Source organism: Botryllus schlosseri, chromosome 2, assembly GCF_051294905.1.
Source record: "Botryllus schlosseri isolate E-star chromosome 2, Bs_hap1, whole genome shotgun sequence".
Taxonomy (NCBI): domain Eukaryota; kingdom Metazoa; phylum Chordata; class Ascidiacea; order Stolidobranchia; family Styelidae; genus Botryllus; species Botryllus schlosseri.
The window spans coordinates 16,074,122-16,088,683 of NC_137237.1; the positions used below are offsets into that span (position 1 = coordinate 16,074,122).

Consider the following 14,562-nt stretch of genomic DNA (forward strand, 5'->3'; position numbering starts at 1 on the left):
AAATATTGAACCTACTAATTTTGTCATTGCACACTATACTATGATTACAAGCACACACACTCTTACTAATAATAGCCATTGGTCATAAATGGAATTTAGTTAAGTAGTCAAAGAACATAGCCTATGTCTAGTCTATATGTACTTAATCAAGTATTCAAGGATTGGGACTTGCAGTCATTCTTAATCATTTATTCGACCCAAACAGCTAAGCTACATTACAAATATTTTTAAATTTGTCAAGTGGAAAGCATCGTTTGGTCATATTTACATCACTTCTACAATTTTACGAAATCAGCAGATGCATTTGCTCTGTCACAATATTATAGTATAATTCCAAAAATTGCATCAATTTTGACTGCATCGCGAAAACGCATATTGCGATTTTCTTACCCTGTGCAACTGAGTTGTAATTTGCAAGTAATGTCTAGTTTTATCTATATCAGGGGTGGGGAACGTTTTCGGCCAAAGGGAGACAGGAGATTTACGAATCATTACGCGGGCAACTGGAATGTTGTAACCTTTTTTTAGTCGTCCGATAGGAGCGAACCGAATTAGGTAACATTGCAACAAGACTTATATTAATACGCTCTAAAATTGATAACAATATGTCATGCAACTGTGCAGTGCGCAATCAGGCCGTGGTCGCACGAAGCGCGAATTTTTTTGCAATATAATGACTGAATTATATCAATAAATATGTTGCTAACATACATCGGGGGTCGCATCTGTATGGCTACCACTGGGCTCATTTGGCAGGGACAGGATTATTCGACGTTTAGACATAGCAAAATCGACGGTATCAGTGAACATGCCTCTATCATTTTGTGCAAATGTTTCGTCGACGATCTCGCTGCGGGTGCACAAGCGAAGCCGCATGTTGGACGACACGTTATCTCCTAATTGCGAATAATATGTATTTATAATTTTCAGAAGGGGGCTCAAAAACTGAATGCAAGACATGTACACTGTAAATTCTGAAGTGTTGCTCAACCCGGAAAATTGAACACGAAACGTGATCCAAAAATTGAACGCCTAGAAGTGTTACGAAGTGTTTAAATTAAAAGTGTTTAACTAAAAAGTGTTCAGCCTCAAAGTGGCTGGTTGACTAGTCACCGGAACGCAGGGCTCAAAATAAAATCAGATTTTATTGATTCATGAATAGATGACGCTTATAATACCCAACCTGGGTGATTAAATACGTGCAAACATTGAAATTTCCAATAGCTGCTGTGACAGGGTTTCATAAATTCAGATCAGCAGTTGAAACCGTTTCCGGAATAGTCCATGAAATCACGAACATCACAAATGATCAAGAGCAAACTCACTACAAATATCATGCAACTCGTTCAATCATGAAAATGAATGCATAGGGAATTAGGGATAGTGATAACAAAATATCAATTAGTATCTTTAACTTTCGTGACAATGGCATGGAGTCAAATTCATTGGTTATGTCCGTTAACGGAAAACATGATCAACACAAATCAATAAAACTTATTTAAAATTGATCAAATTATGGCTTGTAAATTTCTAATTTTATTGTAAATAAACAAACAATGAATGTATCAGTTTCACTACCACTACCACGATAAACAAGTAACAAAGTATTTTTTTACTCTTAATGAAATTGGGCCTGCTAACCAGGCATCAAAAATATTCTTGGGCTTGCATTACAAGTATTTATATCAGGTTAATGCCAATCACTTTTGTTTAAATAACAAAGAAATCGTTTCTTTGAGTCAATACAAATTTTGCAGATTTACAGAAAATATTTTGTTGTTATTTACCAGTCTGCAGCAAAATATGAGATCTGGAAGTCATTAGGGCACTGGTTCTTGAACATTTTTGGACACGCCCCGTTATGATAGCAAAAAAATTTCACACACCCCTTATCGTCGTATCATGAAATTAAAAAAAGCAACCAGAACGCTAGAAATCCCAACTGATAGTTGGATGGCAGTGACGGTAATAGTTGTTGATGACAGAATATTCAAATAATAAATTCTGACCATACACATAAGTGGAAGCTGCCATGTGCGAAAAAGATTTTAGTTGACAGCGGCTTCACGCCCCTTCAAATGCTTTCTCCTGTTTGAGAACCACTCCTTCAGGGTATGACAATCCAATGCATAGTAGCTCAAAACGTCAACAATGTTTCTGAATAATCCATTTTCACTGAAGCAGTTTTATATTCTTGGCATCAGCTGCGATCCAGGATCGGTCAATCTCTGATTCGTGGCGTGCCATGGTGTTTGCTTCTTTTCTACTGGTCGACTCCAAGTTGCGCTCCTTGAAAATGTGATTAAATTCCAAAGTTTTGAATATGTCAATGAAAATTCTAAATTTTATGCAGAAATAAATATAAATATTTCACACATGCAGGTTACACAAGCGCAGGAAAGGCGCTCGGGTACATGTGAAATCCTATCACTGAGAAGGACTAAAATTCGCATAACGACTAATAAAAATATCTTGAATTAGGTCTGCGTTTTTTTCAATTCGGCCATTTTGACATTTACATTGACATTCAGACGCACAGGCCACAGTCAGAATGCAGAACTGTAACTCAGAATGAAATTTATAGCAGAACGTCTATGTAAATTTGTATGGTCCACAAAACAGAAAGATTACGATACCTGTTTCAATAAGACATGCGCTTGGGTCTTGGATTGTATTAGCTTGTCTCTCAATTTGGCTTGGAGAAGAAGACAGTTGACTTCATCAACCTCGTTTTGCTGAAAATGTAATTGATTGCAAACAAGATCCGAAAATAAATATAGTAGAATCGTTATTCCTATGGGTTTGGATTTCCATGACAATAATTGACATATGGTAGGCTTTACATATAACTTCGATTCTAAGATTTTATAGCTGCTTTGAATTGAGACAAGAAAATATACTAGACAAAGGACACATTGATTGTCTTTAGTACAAAAAACTTTGTGACATCTTATCGAAGGTGTTGAATAATTTTCCTTCATTGCAGTAATTGTAATTGTTCTCAATCTTTCAAAATCCTTCCTTCCTGATTAAATTTAATTTACGAAATTATTTGGAATTAGCACGACATGGGAAATGATCTCAATTTGATGTTCCAAGTATAGTTCAGTAAGCAGTAGTTTAAATACAAGTTACCCCAGCTCTTTACATTCAAGAACACCTCTGTTCAATGTACACTAGGGTTGTTCAGAATTGATCGACTTTAAAAAAGTCGTGGTTTTCAGTCCGATTCCCATGCCTTATACCATAAAAACATATTCTAGGTACTTTTTTTCGTAATTCATCCCTTGCATCCGTGTGCACATTGAGCTGGAAGAATATCGGCTAAAAATAGGGGATTCCCCTAAAATTTGAGTGTCGCTATTCGGACTAGGCTAGTAAAACGTCATATATAAGCTAGTTTTATGTAGCTATTGCGGTTGGAGTGCTACATAACCTCACTATAGAAAGTCTTGTCAGTTCAGGACACCATTTTCATGTCCCACACTGCCTTAGAACTCCTCAAAATTGCCTAAGACTGATACTCATTTTGTTGGATCACCTATCCTACACTCCTCAACCCTACCCGAGATTGTTCATCAATTGCCGGGATCACCACGTGCAAGAATACAACTGTAAATGTATCATTCACTCACAGCCACATCATAAACATCACATTGTTCAAAGGAAACGAAACAAAAAGGCAAAGAAACAGATCAACTTGGCAAATACTACTTAAATCAGGTCCGGATGAAATGGTTGCTTTAGAGAAATCGGCACATCTGTTCCCGTTATCTTCCACGGCTTGTAAGAGGCTCGCTCGCTGTTCTTTGTCATCTGTTTTGAAAGCAGCAAAGTCGGCATTCAATTTCACCAAACGCTCTGCTGCGCCGTTAACTATTTCAACGCTACTCACAAATTCTTGAGCAGTCACGAAATGCGAATCAGTATGCCATTCCGAAACTGGAAGACTAAACCAATCATGTTCGACATGTATAGCATTGAATAGAAACCATGATTCCGGTTCAATTAAAGCAACCATACTCATTGACTCAGAGACAGAGTCAGAGATTAGACTCAGAGGTATAGCCTACCTCTGCGAAATTGTTCAAGGATTGGCATTTGCAGCAATTTAGCAGCCATCGCTTCCTTCACTTTGTCAGGAATATTTGGTTTAGCCGAGAACATTGTTGAAACCACCGTTTCCTCGGTGAGATGCCAATGATGTTCTCGCATCTTTTTATATGCCACATCAGCAACTGTGAAATCGCACAATGAAAAGTCCGTCATGCCATGAAGGAATTTGAGATCAATATACTGTGCGTCACATGCATTACCAGTTTTCAACCAAGCTGGGACATAAAACAGGGCAACTTTCTAATGAACTCTTCAGAATAGCCCATTTACTCTCTCCACATGAACATTTTGGACAGTACAGCACTTGACTCATCCATCCAGTGCTATTAGTAGCACCAGGCTTGCGAAAACGATTATCAATATATTGGGCAGCTACAATCGCTAAGGCGCCATCAGCTTTGATCGCCAACCAGCTGCATTCATCAAACTGAAGTGTTTTAGAGCTTCTTAATTGATCAATATCTTTCCACTTCTTGGAAGGTATTAAAATCTGTGTTTTCAGGGCCTGTGGTCGCAGATCCAAACACACTTCACTTCCAGACCTCCCCGGATGACTAGTTCATAAATATGATGGCGACAAGCAGAAGTAGAAAGTAGAAAACTTTCCTGTTTATCAATTCTTCAAGTAACAGAACCGCACCTTTATTTTTTCCATTGTTTGAGGGTGTTGTGTCAAACACAAGAGCTCTGACATTATTTGTTAAATTATAAAGTTCCAGCAGTTCAAATGACAGATCAGCCTGTGCTTTTCCTGTAGCACTCTCCAGAGTTCGATTGCCAAGAAGTTTGCCTTTCTCAAATGCGTTGGAATACGCAGACTATGCCAGCACTGCCAAGGCCTCAAATTTCCCTCCGAAACGACTTCTAGTGAGCTTTGCATCCCAGTGCAATGCAATGTGCCAAGTTGATCTGTTTCTTTGCCTTTTTGTTTCGTTTCCTTTGAACAATGTGATGTTTATCATGTGGCTGTGAGTGAATGATACATTTACAGTTGTATTCTTGCACGTGGTGATCCCGGCAATTGATGAACAATCTCGGGTAGGGTTGAGGAGTGTAGGATAGGTGATCCAACAAAATTACTATCAGTCTTAGGCAGTTCTGAGGAGTTCTAAGGCAGTGTGGGACATGAAAATGGTGTCCTGAACTGACAAGACTTTCTATAGTGAGGTTATGTAGCACTCCAACCACAATAGCTACATAAAACCAGTTTATATATGACGTTTTACTAGCCTAGTCCGAATAGCGACACTCAAATTTTAGGGGAATCCCCTATTTTTAGCCGATATTCTTCCAGCTCAATGTGCATACGGACGCAAGGGATGAATTACGAAAAAAAGTACCTAGAATATGTTTTTATGGTATAAGGCATGGGAATCGGACTGAAAACCACGACATTTTGAAAGTCGATCAATTCTGAACAACCCTAATGTACACAGATCAAGCCTCTCTTCAGCTCATATCGCATATATAGATAGTTATTGAGAAAATTAGGATTGCAAAAACCAGCACATTACATAATCAATGGTGATATATGAAATGAATAAATAGACTTACATAATCACATGTTTCCATGGGTTCTTGAGGCAAAAGTATTATCGCAAAAGACGACTGCACCGGCACAAAATCCGTTCAGATGACTCCTCACGTCACTATCAACACTGTCTGTTAGCACAGGCACGGTAGAACCAGGGGGTCTTTTCGAAGAGTCGACACCAGTTGGATGAATTTGAAGATCAATCCAAGACTGTTGAAAAGAAAATACTTGTTTGAAAAATTTGCAATACAAGGGAACTATTCAATATTCGAACAGCTTCTTCGAGGTGCAAAACTTCAATATAAAATTGAATAGTATATGCATATTGAAAAGAGCCCGAATATTTTCGGCTGAGACTCGTCAGCAACTAGTAGAGAACTCGAAAGAACGTCGTACATCAAAAATCGTATCACAAAATATGACGTCACCAGCATTCAGTATTACGCAGATATCAGACTGGATACATTTGTATGTGACAAAAGGGTGTCTTTCATAGAACAAATAATTATTGTAATGGAAAGTTGCAAGTGACCGTACCACCAATTTTACTCCAGCACGAGTAGCATACTTTCCTGGATTGTTAATCATTTTAGTGGAATTTTACCAGCAAACATTCATAAAAATAACCGAATGCAGCAGAATCAAATTCATTATCTAAGGATATACCAGTTTACTTACGAAACACCGCGATGCTTACCAGTATTTTAAACAACAAATGCATTTCAAGAAGGTGCCAATTGCAATACATACTACCTGCACATTAGGGCATTTTTCATATTCTTTCCATCAGCCGCAACCCAGGCTTGATGAGTCCCTGATTCGTGGCGTGCCATGGCGGATCTTTTTTTTACTGGTCCAATCCAAATGCTGCTCCTAGAAAATACGAAACATTACAAAGGAAAATTGTAAATTTGATGCAGAAGTAAATATAAATATTTCACACAGGTAGGTTACAGAAGCGCAGGAGAGGTGCTCAGCCCCCCAGGTTGAGAGCCACTCACCTAGCCCATTATAGTTAAGTAAGCAATAGTTAAAGTACAAGTTACATGAGCTCATTACGTTCAACTACATCTCTGTTCAGTGTTCAGTGTACGCAGTTCAGGGTACACTGTACAGTGTACACTGTACAGTGTACACAGATGAAGCCTTTTTCAGCTCATATCGAATAGCCCGTAAGCTACTCTGCGAGATAGTTCGTGAGAAAAGTAGGACTGCAAAAACCAGCAAATTACATAATCAATGGTGATATATAAAATGAATAAATGGGCTTACATAATCACATGTATCCATGGGCTCTTGAGACAAAGGTCTGTATCACATAAGATGACTGTGCCGGCAAAAAACCCGTTACGAACGACTCCTCACGTCACTGTCAACATTGTCTGATAGCGCAGGCACGGTAGACCCAGGGGGCTCTTTTCAAAGAGTGGACATCAGTTGAACGAATTTGAGGATCAATCCAAGACTATTGAAAAGAAATATTTGTTGCCAAAATTCGCAATACAAATGAACTGCTCAGTAATCACGCAGATATCATACTGGATACAGTTTTTTTTTCTGCAATAAGTTGTGCGTGACAGAAGGGTGTCTTTCATAGAATAATTAAGTAATGGAATGGAAAGTTGCACATGACGTTACCACCAATTTTACTCTGGCACAGTTAGTATACTTCCTGGATTGTTAACAATTTTTGTGAAATTTTATCAGCAAACATTCATAAAAATCTTTATCACAAAGATAACCGATTGCAACAGAATCAAATTCATTCTCTAAGGATGTACCAGTTCACTTACAAAATACCGTGATGCTTACCAGTAATACATACAGCAAATGCATTTCAAAAAGGTGCCAAGTTCAGTACATACTACCTGCAAAATAGAGTTTAGTTCAGTACCGTATCACAATAAACTCAGAAAAGTCAAATTTGGGGATTGGGCAAAACAAATACTACCCCTTGTGATCCATGGTTTGTTGAAAAGATTGTTTGTTTGGCTGTGCTATTATTGGGGCGATTTTTTGGGCCTAAAACGGTAAGATTTTGACTAAAAAATTCACATTCACAGATATTTTGATGATGAAAAACTTAATTTTGACCCCATGTACTTAAATTAGGTGTTTCTCACATAGTGTTAGAATTGTATTACCGGAACTTATCTTTATTTCTGGCTGGAGCTGTCTGTTCTTCCGAAGTAATTTGACCTGAAAAAATCTTTTAACATGAAAATTGACAAATTTTTACATGAAAAAGAACTTATTTTATCGAAATCTGGACCCATGAATAATTCTAGTATTAGTTACATCTCGTATTATGGTAGAAATAATTAAAAATTTGTTGTAGTACAACGGAAGATACTTTCCTACATTTTCGGGTAGAAAGTGTCTGTCCTAACTAAGTAGCTTGGCAAGAATGAAGAAAGAACGTTCACCAGCACTCTCTCTTTCATTATGACAAAGTTGTCTACATCGCAATTTTTCATCATACGGTTTCTAATAGAAGAACCAATGCCCACGCAGTCTTGCTTCAATTAGGATAATGCAATAGGCTACGTTGAGTATTTGTTTCATTTGGCAGTTTATGATTCACAATGAGCAGACGATGGTCCGTCTACAACGGTAGGACTATAAAGTAGGCTACAAGATGTAAATTGTAAAATGATAAGTTCACCGAGAGTGCAATCATCTATGATGCAAACGAAATGCAAGTTGCCAACAAAATTTTGATTTTGTAAAGAATTTTGGCAATTTTTGACCTAACACCTTACCACTTGGAATAAACAGTACAGTGTAAAATGTGTTGCAGTTGAAAAATAATCAAAACCGTTGCATGACTGTCATACCGGCATTCAATTGCTGACATTGCAGTACTTGTCCACAATGGACCACAATATCGTCTACATAGCGATATTTCAGTGTGGATAGAGAGAATTTTACCAAATTTTATGTAGATCCGTCGCCAAAAACGTGTCCAAAATAGATAACCATGAATTAGCACTTGCAATATTTCAACCAAATACGCGAGAAGCTCTCGTGTTTCGATGAGCGCAGTTCCGGAAAACAACATTTGCAGTAAATGTACACGATATCACTAGACGAAGCTTGTATAGCACCTTAATCGTGCCAAATATTAAAGCTGTAGCAAATGTCTTAAGGGTCATAAACGCCGCCGACTTCTGGAAAAAATTACCACATTTTGGCGAATCGCGTCTATGAGAATTGCCACGAAATCGCAAAAACCTCTCGTGTTTCGATGAGCGCAGTTCCGGAAAACAACATTTGCAGTAAATGTACACGATATCACTAGACGAAGCTTGTATAGCACCTTAATCGTGCCAAATATTAAAGCTGTAGCAAATGTCTTAAGGGTCATAAACGCCGCCGACTTCTGGAAAAAATTACCACATTTTGGCGAATCGCGTCCATGAGAATTGCCACGAAATCGCAAAAACCTCTCGTGTTTCGAAGAGCGCAGTTCCGGAAAACAACATTTGCAGTAAATGTACACGATATCCCTAGACGAAGCTTGTATAGCACCTTAATCGTGCCAAATATTAAAGCTGTAGCAAATGTCTTAAGGGTCATAAACGCCGCCGACTTCTGGAAAAAATTACCACATTTTGGCGAATCGCGTCTATGAGAATTGCCACGAAATCGCAAAAACCTCGCGTGTTTCGATGAGCGCAGTTCCGGAAAACAACATTTGCAGTAAATGTACACGATATCCCTAGACGAAGCTTGTATAGCACCTTAATCGTGCCAAATATTAAAGCTGTAGCAAATGTCTTAAGGGTCATAAACGCCGCCGACTTCTGGAAAAAATTACCACATTTTGGCGAATCGCGTCCATGAGAATTGCCACGAAATCGCAAAAACCTCTCGTGTTTCGATGATTGCAGTTCCGGAAAACAACATTTGCAGTAAATGTACACGATATCCCTAGACGAAGCTTGTATAGCACCTTAATCGTGCCAAATATTAAAGCTGTAGCAAATGTCTTAAGGGTCATAAACGCCGCCGACTTCTGGAAAAAATTACCACATTTTGGCGAATCGCGTCTATGAGAATTGCCACGAAATCGCAAAAACCTCTCGTGTTTCGATGAGCGCAGTTCCGGAAAACAACATTTGCAGTAAATGTACACGATATCACTAGACGAAGCTTGTATAGCACCTTAATCGTGCCAAATATTAAAGCTGTAGCAAATGTCTTAAGGGTCATAAACGCCGCCGACTTCTGGAAAAAATTACCACATTTTGGCGAATCGCGTCCATGAGAATTGCCACGAAATCGCAAAAACCTCTCGTGTTTCGATGATTGCAGTTCCGGAAAACAACATTTGCAGTAAATGTACACGATATCCCTAGACGAAGCTTGTATAGCACCTTAATCGTGCCAAATATTAAAGCTGTAGCAAATGTCTTAAGGGTCATAAACGCCGCCGACTTCTGGAAAAAATTACCACATTTTGGCGAATCGCGTCTATGAGAATTGCCACGAAATCGCAAAAACCTCTCGTGTTTCGATGAGCGCAGTTCCGGAAAACAACATTTGCAGTAAATGTACACGATATCACTAGACGAAGCTTGTATAGCACCTTAATCGTGCCAAATATTAAAGCTGTAGCAAATGTCTTAAGGGTCATAAACGCCGCCGACTTCTGGAAAAAATTACCACATTTTGGCGAATCGCGTCCATGAGAATTGCCACGAAATCGCAAAAACCTCTCGTGTTTCGAAGAGCGCAGTTCCGGAAAACAACATTTGCAGTAAATGTACACGATATCCCTAGACGAAGCTTGTATAGCACCTTAATCGTGCCAAATATTAAAGCTGTAGCAAATGTCTTAAGGGTCATAAACGCCGCCGACTTCTGGAAAAAATTACCACATTTTGGCGAATCGCGTCTATGAGAATTGCCACGAAATCGCAAAAACCTCTCGTGTTTCGATGAGCGCAGTTCCGTAAAACAACATTTGCAGTAAATGTTCACGATATCCCTAGACGAAGCTTGTATAGCACCTTAATCGTGCCAAATATTAAAGCTGTAGCAAATGTCTTAAGGGTCATAAACGCCGCCGACTTCTGGAAAAAATTACCACATTTTGGCGAATCGCGTCTATGAGAATTGCCACGAAATCGCAAAAACCTCGCGTGTTTTGATGAGCGCAGTTCCGGAAAACAACATTTGCAGTAAATGTACACGATATCCCTAGACGAAGCTTGTATAGCACCTTAATCGTGCCAAATATTAAAGCTGTAGCAAATGTCTTAAGGGTCATAAACGCCGCCGACTTCTGGAAAAAATTACCACATTTTGGCGAATCGCGTCCATGAGAATTGCCACGAAATCGCAAAAACCTCTCGTGTTTCGATGATTGCAGTTCCGGAAAACAACATTTGCAGTAAATGTACACGATATCCCTAGACGAAGCTTGTATAGCACCTTAATCGTGCCAAATATTAAAGCTGTAGCAAATGTCTTATGGGTCATAAACGCCGCCGACTTCTGGAAAAAATTACCACATTTTGGCGAATCGCGTCTATGAGAATTGCCACGAAATCGCAAAAACCTCGCGTGTTTTGATGAGCGCAGTTCCGGAAAACAACATTTGCAGTAAATGTACACGATATCCCTAGACGAAGCTTGTATAGCACCTTAATCGTGCCAAATATTAAAGCTGTAGCAAATGTCTTAAGGGTCATAAACGCCGCCGACTTCTGGAAAAAATTACCACATTTTGGCGAATCGCGTCTATGAGAATTGCCACGAAATCGCAAAAACCTCTCGTGTTTCGATGAGCGCAGTTCCGGAAAACAACATTTGCAGTAAATGTACACGATATCACTAGACGAAGCTTGTATAGCACCTTAATCGTGCCAAATATTAAAGCTGTAGCAAATGTCTTAAGGGTCATAAACGCCGCCGACTTCTGGAAAAAATTACCACATTTTGGCGAATCGCGTCTATGAGAATTGCCACGAAATCGCAAAAACCTCTCGTGTTTCGATGAGCGCAGTTCCGGAAAACAACATTTGCAGTAAATGTACACGATATCCCTAGACGAAGCTTGTATAGCACCTTAATCGTGCCAAATATTAAAGCTGTAGCAAATGTCTTAAGGGTCATAAACGCCGCCGACTTCTGGAAAAAATTACCACATTTTGGCGAATCGCGTCTATGAGAATTGCCACGAAATCGCAAAAACCTCGCGTGTTTCGATGAGCGCAGTTCCGTAAAACAACATTTGCAGTAAATGTTCACGATATCCCTAGACGAAGCTTGTATAGCACCTTAATCGTGCCAAATATTAAAGCTGTAGCAAATGTCTTAAGGGTCATAAACGCCGCCGACTTCTGGAAAAAATTACCACATTTTGGCGAATCGCGTCCATGAGAATTGCCACGAAATCGCAAAAACCTCTCGTGTTTCGATGATTGCAGTTCCGGAAAACAACATTTGCAGTAAATGTACACGATATCCCTAGACGAAGCTTGTATAGCACCTTAATCGTGCCAAATATTAAAGCTGTAGCAAATGTCTTAAGGGTCATAAACGCCGCCGACTTCTGGAAAAAATTACCACATTTTGGCGAATCGCGTCCATGAGAATTGCCACGAAATCGCAAAAACCTCTCGTGTTTCGATGAGCGCAGTTCCGTAAAACAACATTTGCAGTAAATGTTCACGATATCCCTAGACGAAGCTTGTATAGCACCTTAATCGTGCCAAATATTAAAGCTGTAGCAAATGTCTTAAGGGTCATAAACGCAGCCGACTTCTGGAAAAAATTACCACATTTTGGCGAATCGCGTCTATGAGAATTGCCACGAAATCGCAAAAACCTCGCGTGTTTCGATGAGCGCAGTTCCGGAAAACAACATTTGCAGTAAATGTACACGATATCCCTAGACGAAGCCTGTATAGCACCTTAATCGTGCCAAATATTAAAGCTGTAGCAAATGTCTTAAGGGTCATAAACGCCGCCGACTTCTGGAAAAAATTACCACATTTTGGCGAATCGCGTCTATGAGAATTGCCACGAAATCGCAAAAACCTCTCGTGTTTCGATGCTGCAACCGTAACTCACAGTGCTTACTATCACATAGTTCCAACACCACAGATATCAGCGATATGTATTCAAAGCGTCAGCGTCACCCACTCATCTGTCTGTAGTCGAGAGAATCTTTGGTTAGCACCAGATGCTGATTCCATATTTGTTGTTGTGTATTGTGCTCTCATCACAACTCCAACCATGATGTTTCCTGACTACCGAAATCTGTAAGTCAATATGTTGATGTAAAAAAACTGTATTACTATACACCACGTTATTAGTCTTATTTTAAGATCATACCGTGACAACTCATCATGGTCTTCAAAAAGCTGAATCGGTGTCAATTACGAGTCTTGACCTTTAGACTAAATCTGTCTACTTTCGTGTAGAAACGTATCACTCTTGATTGTGTTTCTCTACTTTCAGGTTCCTGGTGTCTCGGAGAAGTCAGTTGAACTGATTTAAAAGAATGAATGTGAAAAGGGACTGAAGTATAGAATTGAAGCAACTGGAAGTTCAAAACATTGTTATATGGGCATTGATACTTGAAATTATGACCGGTGTTTCGGTCTTAATTGCTAAAGTAAAAAAGGAAAAAACTGATAACATAAAAGACACTTCAGTTGCCCCAAAAGAAACTTCGCGGATTCGAGAAGACTGAAATTGAGGTGATTGGTGACGAGCCTCTAAACCCCTTGCTCGGCCTTTCGAAATGGTCTAGAGCCCTGTGCCTAGATAAGGCCAAATTGATCAAAGTCGTAACATGCTGCTTTCTTCCACTGTGTGGCTAAATAGCGACACTATCGATCATTTTATGTCGATGATGAAATCACAATTTCCTCAAGTATTAGATGGACTGACGCTTTGCGGCTATTATAGTAGAGATCGTGCGGGCCAGTTTACGCTCCTGAACAAGAAAAACAATTTATTCAAATAATTGACATAAATAACAATCATTGGGTCACCGCTTCGAACACGTGCAGATGTCGAAATATGTGTGCATGATTCCGCCTATAATTCTTCGGCATATAACGACAAAACCTTATGTTCAATCGGAATGCTGAGTAGGCCGTGTTCGAGCGCTCTTGAAGTGCTTTTTCCTCTCGTCCAACAGCAATGTAATGGTAGTGTTATATATCATGTTTTATATTAAATCCACAAATGGTGGTTTATACGCATCAACTTTGTTACATGTGCAACCCTGGGAATGCCGTGTTTTCTTGGGTACATGCGTTCTTCATGATAATGTGTCCCCTTTGTTAGCTCGTTCCTTTTGACGAGCTCCGTATTTTCTTCGCCATTCTCTCAATGCCCTTTCATCCTTTCTGAAGCCCTGCCTAGTTTCCTGTAAGTAAATATGATTCTATTATCATGAGACTACCACAGTGGGCCTCTCGTGGGCCTGGCATCCAATTGTAGCATGTCTCTGACACTCTGCTTAGTTTCTGATGCGGAACTGGAAGTTGCAATGCAAATCAGCAACGTTGTAACCATTTCTACTGCGCTATGTGTGATAGTTTGCACGCATCACGTCCTATCGCAACATTTTCCTTAATTTGCATGTAGACCTAGTAGTACTCTATTTATATTATCAATATGTTAACACCGCACCATGTCTTTGACAACTCTGCCTCTGCTCAATGTTATGTTGGGCAGTAATTTGCACGCCTCACATCAATATCAGCAACACACTAAGTGCTGTGTACTGTAATATGCACGCATTTATCGGTATGTATTCTGGACGTGGTTTTGGTACAAATGCATCATGAAGGACTGTATGATGAGGCGCGATGCTAATAGATGCATGGGTGTTCCATTTCGCAGTTTATCAAATGATGAGACGCAATGCTAATAGTTGCATGATT

General features: G+C 39.4%; 1 long non-coding RNA gene across 1 annotated transcript; it reads right to left on the reverse strand.

Annotated features, from left to right (window-relative positions):
* Window positions 1–1,126: 1,126 nt before the first annotated feature.
* Window positions 1,127–6,734, reverse strand: LOC145433825 (uncharacterized). Its single transcript, XR_013913201.1, has 4 exons — window positions 6,404–6,734; window positions 5,671–5,860; window positions 2,637–2,735; window positions 1,127–2,289 (listed from the first exon to the last, which is right to left on the reverse strand). It is a non-coding gene; the product is annotated as an uncharacterized LOC145433825 (long non-coding RNA).
* Window positions 6,735–14,562: the final 7,828 nt, after the last annotated feature.